At 44.8% G+C, this 24990-nt stretch overlaps 1 long non-coding RNA gene across 1 annotated transcript in view; it reads left to right on the top strand.

Annotated features, from left to right (window-relative positions):
• The first annotated feature begins 1720 nt into the window (after positions 1 to 1720).
• The window catches only part of LOC309621559, a 280765-nt gene continuing 257495 nt past the window's right edge, over positions 1721 to 24990 (top strand). Inside the window, exon 1 of the long non-coding RNA XR_014240089.1 lies at positions 1721 to 1979. This is a non-coding gene — a long non-coding RNA (uncharacterized lncRNA). The remainder of the gene's footprint in view (positions 1980 to 24990) is intronic.

Genomic DNA, 24990 nt, shown 5'->3' with positions numbered 1-24990 from the left:
TTCTCTCTCTTTCACTGTCTTGGTTTCACGGGTTTTTAAAAGTAATTTATTTTTATAATGGGGTTTAGCTGCTTTTCACGGCTGTGTTTATGCCGCTTTACACCCACTTGACTCACTTCCAGAGAGATATCAATACATAAGTTTTAAGATTCTTACTATTCAGATCTATTCTTGTGCGGTGAATAGGGGGTGTTGAGTCCAGTTCACTGAGCAAGGAGTAGGTCTTTCTATTACATATTGGGTTTATGGAACGGTATCTGAGCTGATTTGAAACCCTTGTTTTATGCATCACCCCACCTCACCTTTCCCGTTAAGCAGCCATAGTGTGTTTTCTAAACGTGTGACTCTGTTCTGTTTTGTAATTCAGTTCAATTGTAGCGGTTTTTACATTCCCTCTATAAGTGATAGCTTATGATAAGTGTCTTTTTCTGTGTGACTTATTTCACTTAGAATCGTCGTACCTAAATCCACTCATCATGCTGCTACTAGCCTTATGACATTGATTTCATGGCTGAGTGATATTCCATTGTACATAAGGACCACCACTTCTTTATCCATTTTTCTCTTTCCTGGGATATTTAAGGTGTCACGAAGTGGAGGTTCTTGTCAACAGAGCAGCCCTAAACTTTGGGGTGCCTGTGTCTTGCTGATTTTTAGTTTTCTCAATTTATATGCCCATGAGTGGAAGGGCCCTATGCGCTCTAGGCTGTGTTTTTTCGATGTTTCAGGACACACCATACACTTCTCCAGAGTGGCTCTTGGCCATTTACATCCCGCCCATCAGCGTAGCAAGGCTCCCATTTCTCCATGGCCTGTCCTGCATTTCTGGTTTTGACACTTTTTTCAGCATGGCCCTTTTGACCGATGGGAAACGAGACTGCTTTGTAGCGCTGATTTGCCTCTCCAGGTTGCTTGGTTGGCCAAAAAGGGCGTATGCGTTTTTTCCTGAATATATTCAGGAAAAAACGCATACGCCCTTTTTGGCCAAGGGCATCATTGTCGACGTTTTGCCGCTTTTCATGTGCTTTAAATGCGATTCGAATCTACCTCCTGAAATCTGTTTCCTGCAATTCTGCCTTGCTTTGAAATCCTCTTCGTTGCCTTCCCTCAATATATTTTTGGACGAGAGTTATCATTTATAACTCTGCAGGTTTGTGAATTGCAGTGCCCCTGAGCTCCATTTTTCAACTCGCTTTTTTGGGAGCTGGCCGCAAAAGCGCAGGATGGCCTCAGGCCCTATTCTGGTTCCGGGCGGCAGGCTGAGCCTGTGGTTAATTCTGCTTCCTGATGGGAAAATAGAGTGACCTGTGCCTGTCCCAACACCTAGAGCTAGTCTCTCATTGGCTCCCCCTCTTCCCGTTCATCCTCAGGTCAAATTGCAAGCTGTATGGAACAGGAGGTTAAAGGTGCTGATTATCCAAGGAGGGAGATTGCTAGTAAAGCGGCTGGAATGGCGAACCCAAGCACAAGGAGATGAGAAATGAGGTGCGTTTTAGAAACCTTTCCCGATCACACGGTGTACCACCTTCTGGGTTTGTCATGCATGTTTTCGATGTAGGAAGATGCCCTTGAACCTGGAGATTTGGGACCCATGGGATGCGTAACAGGCAGTATTATTTAAATGCTCTGCGTTTACTCCCCCAACCTCACCAAGCCTCTCAGCCCTGAGAGTGTCCACCCTTATGCCTCATCCAGCTGTGGGTCTAAATATGGTCAATCCAGGTGGCATCACAACCCCTGAACGAATTTCGTAAGAATTTCTCTCTCTTTCACTGTCTTGGTTTCACGGGTTTTTAAAAGTAATTTATTTTTATAATGGGGTTTAGCTGCTTTTCACGGCTGTGTTTATGCCGCTTTACACCCACTTGACTCACTTCCAGAGAGATATCAATACATAAGTTTTAAGATTCTTACTAGTCAGATATATTCTTGTGCGGTGAATAGGGGGTGTTGAGTCCAGTTCACTGAGCAAGGAGTAGGTCTTTCTATTACATATTGGGTTTATTGAACGGTATCTGAGCTAATTTGAAACCCTTGTTTTATGCATCACCCAACCTCACCTTTCCCGTTAAGCAGCCATAGTGTGTTTTCTAAACGTGTGACTCTGTTCTGTTTTGTAATTCAGTTCAATTGTAGCGGTTTTTACATTCTCTCTATAAGTGATAGCTTATTATAAGTGTCTTTTTCTGTTTGACTTATTTCACTTAGAATCGTCGTACCTAAATCCACTCATCATGCTGCTACTAGCCTTATGACATTGATTTCATGGCTGAGTGATATTCCATTGTACATAAGGACCACCACTTCTTTATCCATTTTTCTCTTTCCTGGGATATTTAAGGTGTCACGAAGTGGAGGTTCTTGTCAACAGAGCAGCCCTAAACTTTGGGGTGCCTGTGTCTTGCTGATTTTTAGTTTTCCCAATTTATACCCCCATGAGTGGAAGGGCCCTATGCGCTCTAGGCTGTGTTTTTTCGATGTTTCAGGACACACCATACACTTCTCCAGAGTGGCTCTTGGCCATTTACATCCCGCCCATCAGCGTAGCAAGGCTCCCATTTCTCCATGGCCTGTCCTGCATTTCTGGTTTTGACACTTTTTTCAGCATGGCCCTTTTGACCGATGGGAAACGAGACTGCTTTGTAGCGCTGATTTGCCTCTCCAGGTTGCTTGGTTGGCCAAAAAGGGCGTATGCGTTTTTTCCTGAATATATTCAGGAAAAAACGCATACGCCCTTTTTGGCCAAGGGCATCATTGTCGACGTTTTGCCGCTTTTCATGTGCTTTAAAGGCGATTCGAATCTACCTCCTGAAATCAGTTTCCTGCAATTCTGCCTTGCTTTCAAATCCTCTTCGTTGCCTTCCCTCAATATATTTGTGGACGAGAGTTATCATTTATAACTCTGCAGGTTTGTGAATTGCAGTGCCCCTGAGCTCCATTTTTCAACTCGCTTTTTTGGGAGCTGGCCGCAAAAGCGCAGGATGGCCTCAGGCCCTATTCTGCTTCCGGGCGGCAGGCTGAGCCTGTGGTTAATTCTGCTTCCTGATGGGAAAATAGAGTGACCTGTGCCTGTCCCAACACCTAGAGCTAGTCTCTCATTGGCTCCCCCTCTTCCCGTTCATCCTCAGGACAAATTGCAAGCTGTACGGAACAGGAGGTGAAAGGTGCTGATTCTCCAAGGAGGGAGATTGCTAGTAAAGCGGCTGGAATGGCGAACCCGAGCACAAGGAGATGAGAAATGAAGTGCGTTTTAGAAACCTTTCCCGATCACACGGTGTACCACCTTCTGGGTTTCTCATGCATGTTTTCGATGTAGGAAGATGCCCTTGAACCTGGAGATTTGGGACCCATGGGATGGGTAACAGGCAGTATTACTTTAAAGGCTCTGCGTTTACTCCCCCAACCTCACCAAGCCTCTCAGCCCTGAGAGTGTCCACCCTTATGTCTCATCCAGCTGTGGGTCTAGATATGGTCAATCCAGGTGGCATCACAGCCCCTGAACGAATTTCGTAAGAATTTCTCTCCCTTTCACTGTCTTGGTTTCACGGGTTTTTAAAAGTAATTTATTTTTATAATGGGGTTTAGCTGCTTTTCACGGCTGTGTTTATGCCGCTTTACACCCACTTGACTCACTTCCAGAGAGATATCAATACATAAGTTTTAAGATTCTTACTATTCAGATCTATTCTTGTGCGGTGAATAGGGGGTGTTGAGTCCAGTTCACTGAGCAAGGAGTAGGTCTTTCTATTACATATTGGGTTTATGGAACGGTATCTGAGCTGATTTGAAACCCTTGTTTTATGCATCACCCCACCTCACCTTTCCCGTTAAGCAGCCATAGTGTGTTTTCTAAACGTGTGACTCTGTTCTGTTTTGTAATTCAGTTCAATTGTAGCGGTTTTTACATTCCCTCTATAAGTGATAGCTTATGATAAGTGTCTTTTTCTGTGTGACTTATTTCACTTAGAATCGTCGTACCTAAATCCACTCATCATGCTGCTACTAGCCTTATGACATTGATTTCATGGCTGAGTGATATTCCATTGTACATAAGGACCACCACTTCTTTATCCATTTTTCTCTTTCCTGGGATATTTAAGGTGTCACGAAGTGGAGGTTCTTGTCAACAGAGCAGCCCTAAACTTTGGGGTGCCTGTGTCTTGCTGATTTTTAGTTTTCTCAATTTATATGCCCATGAGTGGAAGGGCCCTATGCGCTCTAGGCTGTGTTTTTTCGATGTTTCAGGACACACCATACACTTCTCCAGAGTGGCTCTTGGCCATTTACATCCCGCCCATCAGCGTAGCAAGGCTCCCATTTCTCCATGGCCTGTCCTGCATTTCTGGTTTTGACACTTTTTTCAGCATGGCCCTTTTGACCGATGGGAAACGAGACTGCTTTGTAGCGCTGATTTGCCTCTCCAGGTTGCTTGGTTGGCCAAAAAGGGCGTATGCGTTTTTTCCTGAATATATTCAGGAAAAAACGCATACGCCCTTTTTGGCCAAGGGCATCATTGTCGACGTTTTGCCGCTTTTCATGTGCTTTAAATGCGATTCGAATCTACCTCCTGAAATCTGTTTCCTGCAATTCTGCCTTGCTTTGAAATCCTCTTCGTTGCCTTCCCTCAATATATTTTTGGACGAGAGTTATCATTTATAACTCTGCAGGTTTGTGAATTGCAGTGCCCCTGAGCTCCATTTTTCAACTCGCTTTTTTGGGAGCTGGCCGCAAAAGCGCAGGATGGCCTCAGGCCCTATTCTGGTTCCGGGCGGCAGGCTGAGCCTGTGGTTAATTCTGCTTCCTGATGGGAAAATAGAGTGACCTGTGCCTGTCCCAACACCTAGAGCTAGTCTCTCATTGGCTCCCCCTCTTCCCGTTCATCCTCAGGTCAAATTGCAAGCTGTATGGAACAGGAGGTTAAAGGTGCTGATTATCCAAGGAGGGAGATTGCTAGTAAAGCGGCTGGAATGGCGAACCCGAGCACAAGGAGATGAGAAATGAGGTGCGTTTTAGAAACCTTTCCCGATCACACGGTGTACCACCTTCTGGGTTTGTCATGCATGTTTTCGATGTAGGAAGATGCCCTTGAACCTGGAGATTTGGGACCCATGGGATGCGTAACAGGCAGTATTATTTAAATGCTCTGCGTTTACTCCCCCAACCTCACCAAGCCTCTCAGCCCTGAGAGTGTCCACCCTTATGCCTCATCCAGCTGTGGGTCTAAATATGGTCAATCCAGGTGGCATCACAACCCCTGAACGAATTTCGTAAGAATTTCTCTCTCTTTCACTGTCTTGGTTTCACGGGTTTTTAAAAGTAATTTATTTTTATAATGGGGTTTAGCTGCTTTTCACGGCTGTGTTTATGCCGCTTTACACCCACTTGACTCACTTCCAGAGAGATATCAATACATAAGTTTTAAGATTCTTACTAGTCAGATCTATTCTTGTGCGGTGAATAGGGGGTGTTGAGTCCAGTTCACTGAGCAAGGAGTAGGTCTTTCTATTACATATTGGGTTTATGGAACGGTATCTGAGCTAATTTGAAACCCTTGTTTTATGCATCACCCCACCTCACCTTTCCCGTTAAGCAGCCATAGTGTGTTTTCTAAACGTGTGACTCTGTTCTGTTTTGTAATTCAGTTCAATTGTAGCGGTTTTTACATTCTCTCTATAAGTGATAGCTTATTATAAGTGTCTTTTTCTGTGTGACTTATTTCACTTAGAATCGTCGTACCTAAATCCACTCATCATGCTGCTACTAGCCTTATGACATTGATTTCATGGCTGAGTGATATTCCATTGTACATAAGGACCACCACTTCTTTATCCATTTTTCTCTTTCCTGGGATATTTAAGGTGTCACGAAGTGGAGGTTCTTGTCAACAGAGCAGCCCTAAACTTTGGGGTGCCTGTGTCTTGCTGATTTTTAGTTTTCTCAATTTATATGCCCATGAGTGGAAGGGCCCTATGCGCTCTAGGCTGTGTTTTTTCGATGTTTCAGGACACACCATACACTTCTCCAGAGTGGCTCTTGGCCATTTACATCCCGCCCATCAGCGTAGCAAGGCTCCCATTTCTCCATGGCCTGTCCTGCATTTCTGGTTTTGACACTTTTTTCAGCATGGCCCTTTTGACCGATGGGAAACGAGACTGCTTTGTAGCGCTGATTTGCCTCTCCAGGTTGCTTGGTTGGCCAAAAAGGGCGTATGCGTTTTTTCCTGAATATATTCAGGAAAAAACGCATACGCCCTTTTTGGCCAAGGGCATCATTGTCGACGTTTTGCCGCTTTTCATGTGCTTTAAAGGCGATTCGAATCTACCTCCTGAAATCAGTTTCCTGCAATTCTGCCTTGCTTTCAAATCCTCTTCGTTGCCTTCCCTCAATATATTTGTGGACGAGAGTTATCATTTATAACTCTGCAGGTTTGTGAATTGCAGTGCCCCTGAGCTCCATTTTTCAACTCGCTTTTTTGGGAGCTGGCCGCAAAAGCGCAGGATGGCCTCAGGCCCTATTCTGCTTCCGGGCGGCAGGCTGAGCCTGTGGTTAATTCTGCTTCCTGATGGGAAAATAGAGTGACCTGTGCCTGTCCCAACACCTAGAGCTAGTCTCTCATTGGCTCCCCCTCTTCCCGTTCATCCTCAGGACAAATTGCAAGCTGTACGGAACAGGAGGTGAAAGGTGCTGATTCTCCAAGGAGGGAGATTGCTAGTAAAGCGGCTGGAATGGCGAACCCGAGCACAAGGAGATGAGAAATGAAGTGCGTTTTAGAAACCTTTCCCGATCACACGGTGTACCACCTTCTGGGTTTCTCATGCATGTTTTCGATGTAGGAAGATGCCCTTGAACCTGGAGATTTGGGACCCATGGGATGGGTAACAGGCAGTATTACTTTAAAGGCTCTGCGTTTACTCCCCCAACCTCACCAAGCCTCTCAGCCCTGAGAGTGTCCACCCTTATGTCTCATCCAGCTGTGGGTCTAGATATGGTCAATCCAGGTGGCATCACAGCCCCTGAACGAATTTCGTAAGAATTTCTCTCCCTTTCACTGTCTTGGTTTCACGGGTTTTTAAAAGTAATTTATTTTTATAATGGGGTTTAGCTGCTTTTCACGGCTGTGTTTATGCCGCTTTACACCCACTTGACTCACTTCCAGAGAGATATCAATACATGTTTTAAGATTCTTACTATTCAGATCTATTCTTGTGCGGTGAATAGGGGGTGTTGAGTCCAGTTCACTGAGCAAGGAGTAGGTCTTTCTATTACATATTGGGTTTATGGAACGGTATCTGAGCTGATTTGAAACCCTTGTTTTATGCATCACCCCACCTCACCTTTCCCGTTAAGCAGCCATAGTGTGTTTTCTAAACGTGTGACTCTGTTCTGTTTTGTAATTCAGTTCAATTGTAGCGGTTTTTACATTCCCTCTATAAGTGATAGCTTATTATAAGTGTCTTTTTCTGTGTGACTTATTTCACTTAGAATCGTCGTACCTAAATCCACTCATCATGCTGCTACTAGCCTTATGACATTGATTTCATGGCTGAGTGATATTCCATTGTACATAAGGACCACCACTTCTTTATCCATTTTTCTCTTTCCTGGGATATTTAAGGTGTCACGAAGTGGAGGTTCTTGTCAACAGAGCAGCCCTAAACTTTGGGGTGCCTGTGTCTTGCTGATTTTTAGTTTTCTCAATTTATATGCCCATGAGTGGAAGGGCCCTATGCGCTCTAGGCTGTGTTTTTTCGATGTTTCAGGACACACCATACACTTCTCCAGAGTGGCTCTTGGCCATTTACATCCCGCCCATCAGCGTAGCAAGGCTCCCATTTCTCCATGGCCTGTCCTGCATTTCTGGTTTTGACACTTTTTTCAGCATGGCCCTTTTGACCGATGGGAAACGAGACTGCTTTGTAGCGCTGATTTGCCTCTCCAGGTTGCTTGGTTGGCCAAAAAGGGCGTATGCGTTTTTTCCTGAATATATTCAGGAAAAAACGCATACGCCCTTTTTGGCCAAGGGCATCATTGTCGACGTTTTGCCGCTTTTCATGTGCTTTAAAGGCGATTCGAATCTACCTCCTGAAATCTGTTTCCTGCAATTCTGCCTTGCTTTGAAATCCTCTTCGTTGCCTTCCCTCAATATATTTTTGGACGAGAGTTATCATTTATAACTCTGCAGGTTTGTGAATTGCAGTGCCCCTGAGCTCCATTTTTCAACTCGCTTTTTTGGGAGCTGGCCGCAAAAGCGCAGGATGGCTTCAGGCCCTGTTCTGGTTCCGGGGGGCAGGCTGAGCCTGTGGTTAATTCTTCTTCCTGATGGGAAAATAGAGTGACCTGTGCCTGTCCCAACACCAAGAGCTAGTCTCTCGTTGGTTCCCCGTCTTCCCGTTCATCCTCAGGACAAATTGCAACCTGTACGGAACAGGAGGTTAAAGGTGCTGATTTTCCAAGTAGGGAGATTGCTAGTAAAGCGGCTGGAATGGCGAACCCGGGCACAAGGAGATGAGAAATGAGGTGCGTTTTAGAAACCTTTCCCCATCACACGGTGTACTATCTTCTGGGTTTCTCATGCATGTTTTCGATGTAGGAAGATGCCCTTGAAGCTGGAGATTTGGGACCCATTCGATGGGTACCACGCAGTATTACTTTAAAGGGTCTGCGTTTGCTCACCCAACCTCACCAAAAATCTCAGCCCCAAGAGTGTCCACCCTTATGTCTCATCCAGCTGTGGGTCTAGATATGGTCAATCCAGGTTGCATCACAGCCCCTGAACGCATTGTGTAAGAATTTCTCTCTCTTTCACTGTCGTTGTTTCATGGGTTTTTCAAAGTAATTTATTTTCATAATGGGGTTTAGCTGCTTTTCACTGCTGTGTTTATGCCGCTTTACACCCACTTGACACACTAACAGAGAGATATCAATACATAGGTTTTAAGATTATTACTAGTCAGATATATTCTTGTGCGGTGAATAGGGCGTGTTGAGTCCAGTTCTCTGAGCAAGGAGTAGGTCTTGTCTATTACATATTGGGTTTATGGAACGGTATCTGAGCTAATTTGATACCCTTGTTTTATGTATCACCCCACCTCACCTTTCCCGTTAAGCAGCCATAGTCTGTTTTCTGCATGTGTGACTCTGTTCTGTTTTGTAATTCAGTTCAAGTGTAACGGTTTTTACATTCCCTCTAAAAGTGATACCTTATGAGAAGTGTCCTTTTCTGTGTGACTTATTTCACTTAGAATCGTCGTACCTAAATCCACTCATCATGCTGCTACTAACCTTATGACATTGATTTCATGGCTGAGTGATATTCCATTGTACATAAGGACCACAACTTCTTTATCCATTTTTCTCTTTCCTGGGATATTGAAGGTGGAATGAAGTGGAGGTCCTTGTCAACAGAGCAGCCCTAAACTTTGGGGTGCTTGTGTCTTGCTGATTTTTCATTTTCCCAATTTATACCCCCATGAGTGGAAGTGCCCTATGCTCTCTAAGCTGTGTTTTTTAGATGTTTCAGGACTCACCGTACACTTCTCCAGAGTGGCTGTTGGCAATTTACATCCCGCCCATCAGTGTAGCAAGGCTCCCATTTCTCCATGGCCTGTCCTGCATTTCTGGTTTTGACACTTTTTTCAGCATGGCCCTTTTGACCGATGGGAAGCAAGACTTCTCTGTAGTGCTGATTTGCCTTTCCAGGTTGCTTGGTTGGCCAAAAAGGGCGTATGCGTTTTTTCCTGAATATATTCAGGAAAAAACGCATACGCCCTTTTTGGCCAAGGGCATCATTGTCAACGTTTTGCCGCTTTTCATGTGCTTTAAAGGCGATTCGTATCTACCTCCTGAAATCTGTTTCGTGCAATTCTGCCTTGATTTCAAATCCTCTTCTTTGCCTTCCCTCAATATATTTGTGGACGAGAGTTATCATTTATAACTCTGCAGGTTTGTGAATTGCAGTGCCCTGAACCTCCATTTTACAACTCGCTTTTTTGGGAGCTGGCCGCAAAAGCGCAGGATGGCTTCAGGCCCTGTTCTGGTTCCGGGGGGCAGGCTGAGCCTGTGGTTAATTCTTCTTCCTGATGGGAAAATAGAGTGACCTGTGCCTGTCCCGACACCAAGAGCTAGTCTCTCGTTGGTTCCCCGTCTTCCCGTTCATCCTCAGGACAAATTGCAACCTGTACGGAACAGGAGGTTAAAGGTGCTGATGCTCCAAGTAGGGAGATTGCTAGTAACGCGGCTGGAATGGCGAACCCGGGCACAAGGAGATGAGAAATGAGGTGCGTTTTAGAAACCTTTCCCCATCACACGGTGTACCATCTTCTGGGTTTCTCATGCATGTTTTCGATGTAGGAAGATGCCCTTGAACCTGGAGATTTGGGACCCATTCGATGGGTACCACGAAGTATTACTTTAAAGGGTCTGCGTTTGCTCACCCAACCTCACCAAACCTCTCAGCCCCAAGAGTGTCCACCCTTATGTCTCATCCAGCTGTGGGTCTAGATATGGTCAATCCAGGTTGCATCACAGCCCCTGAACTCATTGTGTAAGAATTTCTATCTCTTTCACTGTCGTTGTTTCATGGGTTTTTCAAAGTAATTTATTTTCATAATGGGGTTTAGCTGCTTTTCACGGCTGTGTTTATGCCGCTTTACACCCACTTGACACACTAACAGAGAGATATCAATACATAGGTTTTAAGATTATTACTAGTCAGATATATTCTTGTGCGGTGAATAGGGCGTGTTGAGTCCAGTTCTCTGAGCAAGGAGTAGGTCTTGTCTATTACATATTGGGTTTATGGAACGGTATCTGAGCTAATTTGATACCCTTGTTTTATGTATCACCCCACCTCACCTTTCCCGTTAAGCAGCCATAGTCTGTTTTCTGCATGTGTGACTCTGTTCTGTTTTGTAATTCAGTTCAAGTGTAACGGTTTTTACATTCCCTCTAAAAGTGATACCTTATGAGAAGTGTCCTTTTCTGTGTGACTTATTTCACTTAGAATCGTCGAACCTAAATCCACTCATCATGCTGCTACTAACCTTATGACATTGATTTCATGGCTGAGTGATATTCCATTGTACATAAGGACCACAACTTCTTTATCCATTTTTCTCTTTCCTTGGATATTTAAGGTGGAATGAAGTGGAGGTCCTTGTCAACAGAGCAGCCCTAAACTTTGGGGTGCTTGTGTCTTGCTGATTTTTCATTTTCCCAATTTATACCCCCATGAGTGGAAGTGCCCTATGCTCTCTAAGCTGTGTTTTTCAGATGTTTCAGGACACACCGTACACTTCTCCAGAGTGGCTGTTGGCAATTTACATCCCGCCCATCAGTGTAGCAAGGCTCCCATTTCTCCATGGCCTGTCCTGCATTTCTGGTTTTGACACTTTTTTCAGCATGGCCCTTTTGACCGATGGGAAGCGAGACTTCTTTGTAGCGCTGATTTGCCTTTCCAGGTTGCTTGGTTGGCCAAAAAGGGCGTATGCGTTTTTTCCTGAATATATTCAGGAAAAAACGCATACGCCCTTTTTGGCCAAGGGCATCATTGTCAACATTTTGCCGCTTTTCATGTGCTTTAAAGGCGATTCGAATCTACCTCCTGAAATCTGTTTCCTGCAATTCTGCCTTGATTTCAAATCCTCTTCTTTGCCTTCCCTCAATATATTTGTGGACGAGAGTTATCATTTATAACTCTGCAGGTTTGTGAATTGCAGTGCCCTGGACCTCCATTTTACAACTCGCTTTTTTGGGAGCTGGCCGCAAAAGCGCAGGATGGCTTCAGGCCCTGTTCTGGTTCCGGGGGGCAGGCTGAGCCTGTGGTTAATTCTTCTTCCTGATGGGAAAATAGAGTGACCTGTGCCTGTCCCAACACCAAGAGCTAGTCTCTCGTTGGTTCCCCGTCTTCCCATTCATCCTCAGGACAAATTGCAACCTGTACGGAACAGGAGGTTAAAGGTGCTGATTTTCCAAGTAGGGAGATTGCTAGTAAAGCGGCTGGAATGGCGAACCCGGGCACAAGGAGATGAGAAATGAGGTGCGTTTTAGAAACCTTTCCCCATCACACGGTGTACTATCTTCTGGGTTTCTCATGCATGTTTTCGATGTAGGAAGATGCCCTTGAAGCTGGAGATTTGGGACCCATTCGATGGGTACCACGCAGTATTACTTTAAAGGGTCTGCGTTTGCTCACCCAACCTCACCAAACCTCTCAGCCCCAAGAGTGTCCACCCTTATGTCTCATCCAGCTGTGGGTCTAGATATGGTCAATCCAGGTTGCATCACAGCCCCTGAACGCATTGTGTAAGAATTTCTCTCTCTTTCACTGTCGTTGTTTCATGGGTTTTTCAAAGTAATTTATTTTCATAATGGGGTTTAGCTGCTTTTCATTGCTGTGTTTATGCCGCTTTACACCCACTTGACACACTAACAGAGAGATATCAATACATAGGTTTTAAGATTATTACTAGTCAGATATATTCTTGTGCGGTGAATAGGGCGTGTTGAGTCCAGTTCTCTGAGCAAGGAGTAGGTCTTGTCTATTACATATTGGGTTTATGGAACGGTATCTGAGCTAATTTGATACCCTTGTTTTATGTATCACCCCACCTCACCTTTCCCGTTAAGCAGCCATAGTGTGTTTTCTGCATGTATGACTCTGTTCTGTTTTGTAATTCAGTTCAAGTGTAACGGTTTTTACATTCCCTCTAAAAGTGATACCTTATGAGAAGTGTCCTTTTCTGTGTGACTTATTTCACTTAGAATCGTCGTACCTAAATCCACTCATCATGCTGCTACTAACCTTATGACATTGATTTCATGGCTGAGTGATATTCCATTGTACATAAGGACCACAACTTCTTTATCCATTTTTCTCTTTCCTGGGATATTTAAGGTGGAATGAAGTGGAGGTCCTTGTCAACAGAGCAGCCCTAAACTTTGGGGTGGTTGTGTTTTGCTGATTTTTAATTTTCCCAATTTATACCCCCATGAGTGGAAGTGCCCTATGCTCTCTAAGCTGTGTTTTTTAGATGTTTCAGGTCTCACCGTACACTTCTCCAGAGTGGCTGTTGGCAATTTACATCCCGCCCATCAGTGTAGCAAGGCTCCCATTTCTCCATGGCCTGTCCTGCATTTCTGGTTTTGACACTTTTTTCAGCATGGCCCTTTTGACCGATGGGAAGCGAGACTTCTCTGTAGCGCTGATTTGCCTTTCCAGGTTGCTTGGTTGGCCAAAAAGGGCGTATGCGTTTTTTCCTGAATATATTCAGGAAAAAACGCATACGCCCTTTTTGGCCAAGGGCATCATTGTCAACGTTTTGCCGCTTTTCATGTGCTTTAAAGGCGATTCGTATCTACCTCCTGAAATCTGTTTCGTGCAATTCTGCCTTGATTTCAAATCCTCTTCTTTGCCTTCCCTCAATATATTTGTGGACGAGAGTTATCATTTATAACTCTGCAGGTTTGTGAATTGCAGTGCCCTGAACCTCCATTTTACAACTCGCTTTTTTGGGAGCTGGCCGCAAAAGCGCAGGATGGCTTCAGGCCCTGTTCTGGTTCCGGGGGGCAGGCTGAGCCTGTGGTTAATTCTTCTTCCTGATGGGAAAATAGAGTGACCTGTGCCTGTCCCGACACCAAGAGCTAGTCTCTCGTTGGTTCCCCGACTTCCCGTTCATCCTCAGGACAAATTGCAACCTGTACGGAACAGGAGGTTAAAGGTGCTGATGCTCCAAGTAGGGAGATTGCTAGTAAAGCGGCTGGAATGGCGAACCCGGGCACAAGGAGATGAGAAATGAGGTGCGTTTTAGAAACCTTTCCCCATCACACGGTGTACCATCTTCTGGGTTTCTCATGCATGTTTTCGATGTAGGAAGATGCCCTTGAACCTGGAGATTTGGGACCCATGCGATGGGTACCACGCAGTATTACTTTAAAGGGTCTGCGTTTGCTCACCCAACCTCACCAAACCTCTCAGCCCCAAGAGTGTCCACCCTTATGTCTCATCCAGCTGTGGGTCTAGATATGGTCAATCCAGGTTGCATCACAGCCCCGGAACTCATTGTGTAAGAATTTCTGTCTCTTTCACTGTCGTTGTTTCATGGGTTTTTCAAAGTAATTTATTTTCATAATGGGGTTTAGCTGCTTTTCACGGCTGTGTTTATGCCGCTTTACACCCACTTGACACACTAACAGAGAGATATCAATACATAGGTTTTAAGATTATTACTAGTCAGATATATTCTTGTGCGGTGAATAGGGTGTGTTGAGTCCAGTTCTCTGAGCAAGGAGTAGGTCTTGTCTACTACATATTGGGTTTATGGAACGGTATCTGAGCTAATTTGATACCCTTGTTTTATGTATCACCCCACCTCACCTTTCCCGTTAAGCAGCCATAGTGTGTTTTCTGCATGTGTGACTCTGTTCTGTTTTGTAATTCAGTTCAAGTGTAACGGTTTTTACATTCCCTCTAAAAGTGATACCTTATGAGAAGTGTCCTTTTCTGTGTGACTTATTTCAGTTAGAATCGTCGTACCTAAATCCACTCATCAAGCTGCTACTAACCTTATGACATTGATTTCATGGCTGAGTGATATTCCATTGTACATAAGGACCACAACTTCTTTATCCATTTTTCTCTTTCCTTGGATATTTAAGGTGGAATGAAGTGGAGGTCCTTGTCAACAGAGCAGCCCTCAACTTTGGGGTGCTTGTGTCTTGCTGATTTTTCATTTTCCCAATTTATACCCCCATGAGTGGAAGTGCCCTATGCTCTCTAAGCTGTGTTTTTCAGATGTTTCAGGACACACCGTACACTTCTCCAGAGTGGCTGTTGGCAATTTACATCCCGCCCATCAGTGTAGCAAGGCTCTCATTTCTCCATGGCCTGTCCTGCATTTCTGGTTTTGACACTTTTTTCAGCATGGCCCTTTTGACCGATGGGAAGCGAGACTTCTCTGTAGCGCTGATTTGCCTTTCCAGGTTGCTTGGTTGGCCAAAAAGGGCGTATGCGTTTTTTCCTGAATATATTCAGGAAAAAACGCATACGCCCTTTTTGGCCAAGGGCATCATTGTCAACATTTTGCCGCTTTTCATGAGCTTTAAAGGCGATTCGAATCTACCTCCTGAAATCTGTTTCGTGCAATTCTGCCTTGATTTCAAATCCTCTTCTTTGCCTTCCCTCAATATATTTGTGGATGAGAGTTATCATTTATAACTCTGCAGGTTTGTGAATTGCAGTGCCCTGAACCTCCATTTTACAACTCGCTTTTTTGGGAGCTGGCCGCAAAAGCGCAGGATGGCTTCAGGCCCTGTTCTGGTTCCGGGGGGCAGGCTGAGCCTGTGGTTAATTCTTCTTCCTGATGGGAAAATAGAGTGACCTGTGCCTGTCCCGACACCAAGAGCTAGTCTCTCGTTGGTTCCCCGTCTTCCCGTTTATCCTCAGGACAAATTGCAACCTGTACGGAACAGGAGGTTAAAGGTGCTGATGCTCCAAGTAGGGAGATTGCTAGTAAAGTGGCTGGAATGGCGAACCCGGGCACAAGGAGATGAGAAATGAGGTGCGTTTTAGAAACCTTTCCCCATCACACGGTGTACCATCTTCTGGGTTTCTCATGCATGTTTTTGATGTAGGAAGATGCCCTTGAACCTGGAGATTTGGGACCCATGCGATGGGTACCACGCAGTATTACTTTAAAGGGTCTGCGTTTGCTCACCCAACCTCACCAAACCTCTCAGCCCCAAGAGTGTCCACCCTTATGTCTCATCCAGCTGTGGGTCTAGATATGGTCAATCCAGGTTGCATCACAGCCCCTGAACTCATTGTGTAAGAATTTCTATCTCTTTCACTGTCGTTGTTTCATGGGTTTTTCAAAGTAATTTATTTTCATAATGGGGTTTAGCTGCTATTCACGGCTGTGTTAATGCCGCTTCACACCCACTTGACACACTAACAGAGAGATATCAATACATAGGTTTTAAGATTATTACTAGTCAGATATATTCTTGTGCGGTGAATAGGGCGTGTTGAGTCCAGTTCTCTGAGCAAGGAGTAGGTCTTGTCTACTACATATTGGGTTTATGGAACGGTATCTGAGCTAATTTGATACCCTTGTTTTATGTATCACCCCACCTCACCTTTCCCGTTAAGCAGCCATAGTCTGTTTTCTGCATGTGTGACTCTGTTCTGTTTTGTAATTCAGTTCAAGTGTAACGGTTTTTACATTCCCTCTATCAGTGATACCTTATGAGAAGTGTCCTTTTCTGTGTGACTTATTTCACTTAGAATCGTCGTACCTAAATCCACTCATCATGCTGCTACTAACCTTATGACATTGATTTCATGGCTGAGTGATATTCCATTGTACATAAGGACCACAACTTCTTTATCCATTTTTCTCTTTCCTGGGATATTTAAGGTGGAATGAAGTGGAGGTCCTTGTCAACAGAGCAGCCCTCAACTTTGGGGTGCTTGTGTCTTGCTGATTTTTCATTTTCCCAATTTATACCCCCATGAGTGGAAGTGCCCTATGCTCTCTAAGCTGTGTTTTTCAGATGTTTCAGGACACACCGTACACTTCTCCAGAGTGGCTGTTGGCAATTTACATCCCGCCCATCAGTGTAGCAAGGCTCCCATTTCTCCATGGCCTGTCCTGCATTTCTGGTTTTGACACTTTTTTCAGCATGGCCCTTTTGACCGATGGGAAGCGAGACTTCTCTGTAGTGCTGATTTGCCTTTCCAGGTTGCTTGGTTGGCCAAAAAGGGCGTATGCGTTTTTTCCTGAATATATTCAGGAAAAAACGCATACGCCCTTTTTGGCCAAGGGCATCATTGTCAACGTTTTGCCGCTTTTCATGTGCTTTAAAGGCGATTCGTATCTACCTCCTGAAATCTGTTTCGTGCAATTCTGCCTTGATTTCAAATCCTCTTCTTTGCCTTCCCTCAATATATTTGTGGACGAGAGTTATCATTTATAACTCTGCAGGTTTGTGAATTGCAGTGCCCTGAACCTCCATTTTACAACTCGCTTTTTTGGGAGCTGGCCGCAAAAGCGCAGGATGGCTTCAGGCCCTGTTCTGGTTCCGGGGGGCAGGCTGAGCCTGTGGTTAATTCTTCTTCCTGATGGGAAAATAGAGTGACCTGTGCCTGTCCCGACACCAAGAGCTAGTCTCTCGTTGGTTCCCCGTCTTCCCGTTCATCCTCAGGACAAATTGCAACCTGTACGGACAGGAGGTTAAAGGTGCTGATGCTCCAAGTAGGGAGATTGCTAGTAAAGTGGCTGGAATGGCGAACCCGGGCACAAGGAGATGAGAAATGAGGTGCGTTTTAGAAACCTTTCCCCATCACACGGTGTACCATCTTCTGGGTTTCTCATGCATGTTTTTGATGTAGGAAGATGCCCTTGAACCTGGAGATTTGGGACCCATGCGATGGGTACCACGCAGTATTACTTTAAAGGGTCTGCGTTTGCTCACCCAACCTCACCAAACCTCTCAGCCCCAAGAGTGTCCACCCTTATGTCTCATCCAGCTGTGGGTCTAGATATGGTCAATCCAGGTTGCATCACAGCCCCTGAACTCATTGTGTAAGAATTTCTATCTCTTTCACTGTCGTTGTTTCATGGGTTTTTCAAAGTAATTTATTTTCATAATGGGGTTTAGCTGCTTTTCACGGCTGTGTTTATGCCGCTTCACACCCACTTGACACACTAACAGAGAGATATCAATACATAGGTTTTAAGATTATTACTAGTCAGATATATTCTTGTGCGGTGAATAGGGCCTGTTGAGTCCACTTCTCTGAGCAAGGAGTAGGTCTTGTCTACTACATATTGGGTTTATGGAACAGTATCTGAGCTAATTTGATACCCTTGTTTTATGTATCACCCCACCTCACCTTTCCCGTTAAGCAGCCATAGTCTGTTTTCTGCATGTGTGACTCTGTTCTGTTTTGTAATTCAGTTCAAGTGTAACGGTTTTTACATTCCCTCTAAAAGTGATACCTTATGAGAAGTGTCCTTTTCTGTGTGACTTATTTCACTTAGAATCGTCGTACCTAAATCCACTCATCATGCTGCTACTAACCTTATGACATTGATTTCATGGCTGAGTGATATTCCATTGTACATAAGGACCACAACTTCTTTATCCATTTTTCTCTTTCCTGGGATATTTAAGGTGGAATGAAGTGGAGGTCCTTGTCAACAGAGCAGCCCTCAACTTTGGGGTGCTTGTGTCTTGCTGATTTTTCATTTTCCCAATTTATACCCCCATGAGTGGAAGTGCCCTATGCTCTCTAAGCTGTGTTTTTCAGATGTTTCAGGACACACCGTACACTTCTCCAGAGTGGCTGTTGGCAATTTACATCCCGCCCATCAGTGTAGCAAGGCTCCCATTTCTCCATGGCCTGTCCTGCATTTCTGGTTTTGACACTTTTTTCAGCATGGCCCTTTTGACCGATGGGAAGCGAGACTTCTCTGTAGTGCTGATTTGCCTTTCCAGGTTGCTTGGTTGGCCAAAAAGGGCGTATGCGTTTTTTCCTGAATATATTCAGGGAAAAACGCATACGCCCTTTTTGGCCAAGGGCATCATTGTCAACGTTTTGCCGCTTTTCATGTGCTTTAAAGGCGATTCGTATCTACCTCCTGAAATCTGTTTCGTGCAATTCTGCCTTGATTTCAAATCCTCTTCTTTGCCTTCCCTCAATATATTTGTGGACGAGAGTTATCATTTATAACTCTGCAGGTTTGTGAATTGCAGTGCCCTGAACCTCCATTTTACAACTCGCTTCTTTGGGAGCTGGCCGCAAAAGCGCAGGATGGCTTCAGGCCCTGTTCTGATTCCGGGGGGCAGGCTGAGCCTGTGGTTAATTCTTCTTCCTGATGGGAAAATAGAGTGACCTGTGCCTGTCCCGACACCAAGAGCTAGTCTCTCGTTGGTTCCCCGTCTTCCCGTTCATCCTCAGGACAAATTGCAACCTGTACGGAACAGGAGGTTAAAGGTGCTGATGCTCCAAGTAGGGAGATTGCTAGTAAAGTGGCTGGAATGGCGAACCCGGGCACAAGGAGATGAGAAATGAGGTGCGTTTTAGAAACCTTTCCCCATCACACGGTGTACCATCTTCTGGGTTTCTCATGCATGTTTTTGATGTAGGAAGATGCCCTTGAACCTGGAGATTTGGGACCCATGCGATGGGTACCACGCAGTATTACTTTAAAGGGTCTGCGTTTGCTCACCCAACCTCACCAAACCTCTCAGCCCCAAGAGTGTCCACCCTTATGTCTCATCCAGCTGTGGGTCTAGATATGGTCAATCCAGGTTGCATCACAGCCCCTGAACTCATTGTGTAAGAATTTCTATCTCTTTCACTGTCGTTGTTTCATGGGTTTTTCAAAGTAATTTATTTTCATAATGGGGTTTAGCTGCTTTTCACGGCTGTGTTTATGCCGCTTCACACCCACTTGACACACTAACAGAGAGATATCAATACATAGGTTTTAAGATTATTACTAGTCAGATATATTCTTGTGCGGTGAATAGGGCGTGTTGAGTCCAGTTCTCTGAGCAAGGAGTAGGTCTTGTCTACTACATATTGGGTTTATGGAACGGTATCTGAGCTAATTTGATACCCTTGTTTTATGTATCACCCCACCTCACCTTTCCCGTTAAGCAGCCATAGTCTGTTTTCTGCATGTGTGACTCTGTTCTGTTTTGTAATTCAGTTCAAGTGTAACGGTTTTTACATTCCCTCTAAAAGTGATACCTTATGAGAAGTGTCCTTTTCTGTGTGACTTATTTCACTTAGAATCGTCGTACCTAAATCCACTCATCATGCTGCTACTAACCTTATGACATTGATTTCATGGCTGAGTGATATTCCATTGTACATAAGGACCACAACTTCTTTATCCATTTTTCTCTTTCCTTGGATATTTAAGGTGGAATGAAGTGGAGGTCCTTGTCAACAGAGCAGCCCTAAACTTTGGGGTGCTTGTGTCTTGCTGATTTTTCATTTTCCCAATTTATACCCCCATGAGTGGAAGTGCCCTATGCTCTCTAAGCTGTGTTTTTCAGATGTTTCAGGACTCACCGTACACTTCTCCAGAGTGGCTGTTGGCAATTTACATCCCGCCCATCAGCGTAGCAAGGCTCCCATTTCTCCATGGCCTGTCCTGCATTTCTGGTTTTGACACTTTTTTCAGCATGGCCCTTTTGACCGATGGGAAGCGAGACTTCTTTGTAGCGCTGATTTGCCTTTCCAGGTTGCTTGGTTGGCCAAAAAGGGCGTATGCGTTTTTTCCTGAATATATTCAGGAAAAAACGCATACGCCCTTTTTGGCCAAGGGCATCATTGTCAACGTTTTGCCGCTTTTCATGTGCTTTAAAGGCGATTCGAATCTACCTCCTGAAATCTGTTTCCTGCAATTCTGCCTTGATTTCAAATCCTCTTCTTTGCCTTCCCTCAATATATTTGTGGACGAGAGTTATCATTTATAACTCTGCAGGTTTGTGAATTGCAGTGCCCTGGACCTCCATTTTACAACTCGCTTTTTTGGGAGCTGGCCGCAAAAGCGCAGGATGGCTTCAGGCCCTGTTCTGGTTCCGGGGGGCAGGCTGAGCCTGTGGTTAATTCTTCTTCCTGATGGGAAAATAGAGTGACCTGTGCCTGTCCCAAAACCAAGAGCTAGTCTCTCGTTGGTTCCTCGTCTTCCCGTTCATCCTCAGGACAAATTGCAACCTGTACGGAACAGGAGGTTAAAGGTGCTGATTTTCCAAATAGGGAGATTGCTAGTAAAGCGGCTGGAATGGCGAACCCGGGCACAAGGAGATGAGAAATGAGGTGCGTTTTAGAAACCTTTCCCCATCACACGGTGTACTATCTTCTGGGTTTCTCATGCATGTTTTCGATGTAGGAAGATGCCCTTGAAGCTGGAGATTTGGGACCCATTCGATGGGTACCACGCAGTATTACTTTAAAGGGTCTGCGTTTGCTCACCCAACCTCACCAAACCTCTCAGCCCCAAGAGTGTCCACCCTTATGTCTCATCCAGCTGTGGGTCTAGATATGGTCAATCCAGGTTGCATCACAGCCCCTGAACGCATTGTGTAAGAATTTCTCTCTCTTTCACTGTCGTTGTTTCATGGGTTTTTCAAAGTAATTTATTTTCATAATGGGGTTTAGCTGCTTTTCACTGCTGTGTTTATGCCGCTTTACACCCACTTGACACACTAACAGAGAGATATCAATACATAGGTTTTAAGATTATTACTAGTCAGATATATTCTTGTGCGGTGAATAGGGCGTGTTGAGTCCAGTTCTCTGAGCAAGGAGTAGGTCTTGTCTACTACATATTGGGTTTATGGAACGGTATCTGAGCTAATTTGATACCCTTGTTTTATGTATCACCCCACCTCACCTTTCCCGTTAAGCAGCCATAGTCTGTTTTCTGCATGTGTGACTCTGTTCTGTTTTGTAATTCAGTTCAAGTGTAACGGTTTTTACATTCCCTCTAAAAGTGATACCTTATGAGAAGTGTCCTTTTCTGTGTGACTTATTTCACTTAGAATCGTCGTACCTAAATCCACTCATCATGCTGCTACTAACCTTATGACATTGATTTCATGGCTGAGTGATATTCCATTGTACATAAGGACCACAACTTCTTTATCCATTTTTCTCTTTCCTGGGATATTTAAGGTGGAATGAAGTGGAGGTCCTTGTCAACAGAGCAGCCCTCAACTTTGGGGTGCTTGTGTCTTGCTGATTTTTCATTTTCCCAATTTATACCCCCATGAGTGGAAGTGCCCTATGCTCTCTAAGCTGTGTTTTTCAGATGTTTCAGGACACACCGTACACTTCTCCAGAGTGGCTGTTGGCAATTTACATCCCGCCCATCAGTGTAGCAAGGCTCCCATTTCTCCATGGCCTGTCCTGCATTTCTGGTTTTGACACTTTTTTCAGCATGGCCCTTTTGACCGATGGGAAGCGAGACTTCTTTGTAGCGCTGATTTGCCTTTCCAGGTTGCTTGGTTGGCCAAAAAGGGCGTATGCGTATTTTCCTTAATATATTCAGGAAAAAACGCATACGCCCTTTTTGGCCAAGGGCATCATTGTCAACATTTTGCCGCTTTTCATGTGCTTTAAAGGCGATTCGAATCTACCTCCTGAAATCTGTTTCCTGCAATTCTGCCTTGATTTCAAATCCTCTTCTTTGCCTTCCCTCAATATATTTGTGGACGAGAGTTATCATTTATAACTCTGCAGGTTTGTGAATTGCAGTGCCCTGGACCTCCATTTTACAACTCACTTTTTTGGGAGCTGGCCGCAAAAGCGCAGGATGGCTTCAGGCCCTGTTCTGGTTCCGGGGGGCAGGCTGAGCCTGTGGTTAATTCTTCTTCCTGATGGGAAAATAGAGTGACCTGTGCCTGTCCCAACACCAAGAGCTAGTCTCTCGTTGGTTCCCCGTCTTCCCGTTCATCCTCAGGACAAATTGCAACCTGTACGGAACAGGAGGTTAAAGGTGCTGATTTTCCAAGTAGGGAGATTGCTAGTAAAGCGGCTGGAATGGCGAACCCGGGCACAAGGAGATGAGAAATGAGGTGCGTTTTAGAAACCTTTCCCCATCACACGGTGTACTATCTTCTGGGTTTCTCATGCATGTTTTCGATGTAGGAAGATGCCCTTGAAGCTGGAGATTTGGGACCCATTCGATGGGTACCACGCAGTATTACTTTAAAGGGTCTGCGTTTGCTCACCCAACCTCACCAAACCTCTCAGCCCCAAGAGTGTCCACCCTTATGTCTCATCCAGCTGTGGGTCTAGATATGGTCAATCCAGGTTGCATCACAGCCCCTGAACGCATTGTGTAAGAATTTCTCTCTCTTTCACTGTCGTTGTTTCATGGGTTTTTCAAAGTAATTTATTTTCATAATGGGGTTTAGCTGCTTTTCACTGCTGTGTTTATGCCGCTTTACACCCACTTGACACACTAACAGAGAGATATCAATACATAGGTTTTAAGATTATTACTAGTCAGATATATTCTTGTGCGGTGAATAGGGCGTGTTGAGTCCAGTTCTCTGAGCAAGGAGTAGGTCTTGTCTATTACATATTGGGTTTATGGAACGGTATCTGAGCTAATTTGATACCCTTGTTTTATGTATCACCCCACCTCACCTTTCCCGTTAAGCAGCCATAGTCTGTTTTCTGCATGTGTGACTCTGTTCTGTTTTGTAATTCAGTTCAAGTGTAACGGTTTTTACATTCCCTCTAAAAGTGATACCTTATGAGAAGTGTCCTTTTCTGTGTGACTTATTTCACTTAGAATCGTCGTACCTAAATCCACTCATCATGCTGCTACTAACCTTATGACATTGATTTCATGGCTGAGTGATATTCCATTGTACATAAGGACCACAACTTCTTTATCCATTTTTCTCTTTCCTTGGATATTTAAGGTGGAATGAAGTGGAGGTCCTTGTCAACAGAGCAGCCCTAAACTTTGGGGTGCTTGTGTCTTGCTGATTTTTCATTTTCCCAATTTATACCCCCATGAGTGGAAGTGCCCTATGCTCTCTAAGCTGTGTTTTTCAGATGTTTCAGGACACACCGTACACTTCTCCAGAGTGGCTGTTGGCAATTTACATCCCGCCCATCAGTGTAGCAAGGCTCCCATTTCTCCATGGCCTGTCCTGCATTTCTGGTTTTGACACTTTTTTCAGCATGGCCCTTTTGACCGATGGGAAGCGAGACTTCTTTGTAGCGCTGATTTGCCTTTCCAGGTTGCTTGGTTGGCCAAAAAGGGCGTATGCGTTTTTTCCTGAATATATTCAGGAAAAAACGCATACGCCCTGTTTGGCCAAGGGCATCATTGTCAACATTTTGCCGCTTTTCATGTGCTTTAAAGGCGATTCGAATCTACCTCCTGAAATCTGTTTCCTGCAATTCTGCCTTGATTTCAAATCCTCTTCTTTGCCTTCCCTCAATATATTTGTGGACGAGAGTTATCATTTATAACTCTGCAGGTTTGTGAATTGCAGTGCCCTGGACCTCCATTTTACAACTCGCTTTTTTGGGAGCTGGCCGCAAAAGCGCAGGATGGCTTCAGGCCCTGTTCTGGTTCCGGGGGGCAGGCTGAGCCTGTGGTTAATTCTTCTTCCTGATGGGAAAATAGAGTGACCTGTGCCTGTCCCAACACCAAGAGCTAGTCTCTCGTTGGTTCCCCGTCTTCCCGTTCATCCTCAGGACAAATTGCAACCTGTACGGAACAGGAGGTTAAAGGTGCTGATTTTCCAAGTAGGGAGATTGCTAGTAAAGCGGCTGGAATGGCGAACCCGGGCACAAGGAGATGAGAAATGAGGTGCGTTTTAGAAACCTTTCCCATCACACGGTGTACCATCTTCTGGGTTTCTCATGCATGTTTTCGATGTAGGAAGATGCCCTTGAAGCTGAAGATTTGGGACCCATTCGATGGGTACCACGCAGTATTACTTTAAAGGGTCTGCGTTTGCTCACCCAACCTCACCAAACCTCTCAGCCCCAAGAGTGTCCACCCTTATGTCTCATCCAGCTGTGGGTCTAGATATGGTCAATCCAGGTTGCATCACAGCCCCTGAACGCATTGTGTAAGAATTTCTCTCTCTTTCACTGTCGTTGTTTCATGGGTTTTTCAAAGTAATTTATTTTCATAATGGGGTTTAGCTGCTTTTCACTGCTGTGTTTATGCCGCTTTACACCCACTTGACACACTAACAGAGAGATATCAATACATAGGTTTTAAGATTATTACTAGTCAGATATATTCTTGTGCGGTGAATAGGACGTGTTGAGTCCAGTTCTCTGAGCAAGGAGTAGGTCTTGTCTACTACATATTGGGTTTATGGAACGGTATCTGAGCTAATTTGATACCCTTGTTTTATGTATCACCCCACCTCACCTTTCCCGTTAAGCAGCCATAGTCTGTTTTCTGCATGTGTGACTCTGTTCTGTTTTGT

The sequence above is a fragment of the Balaenoptera borealis genome, assembly GCF_965194805.1.
Source record: "Balaenoptera borealis genome assembly, contig: HAP1_SCAFFOLD_676, whole genome shotgun sequence".
NCBI lineage: Eukaryota > Metazoa > Chordata > Mammalia > Artiodactyla > Balaenopteridae > Balaenoptera > Balaenoptera borealis.
This window is presented reverse-complemented; position numbering and strand designations above follow the sequence as displayed.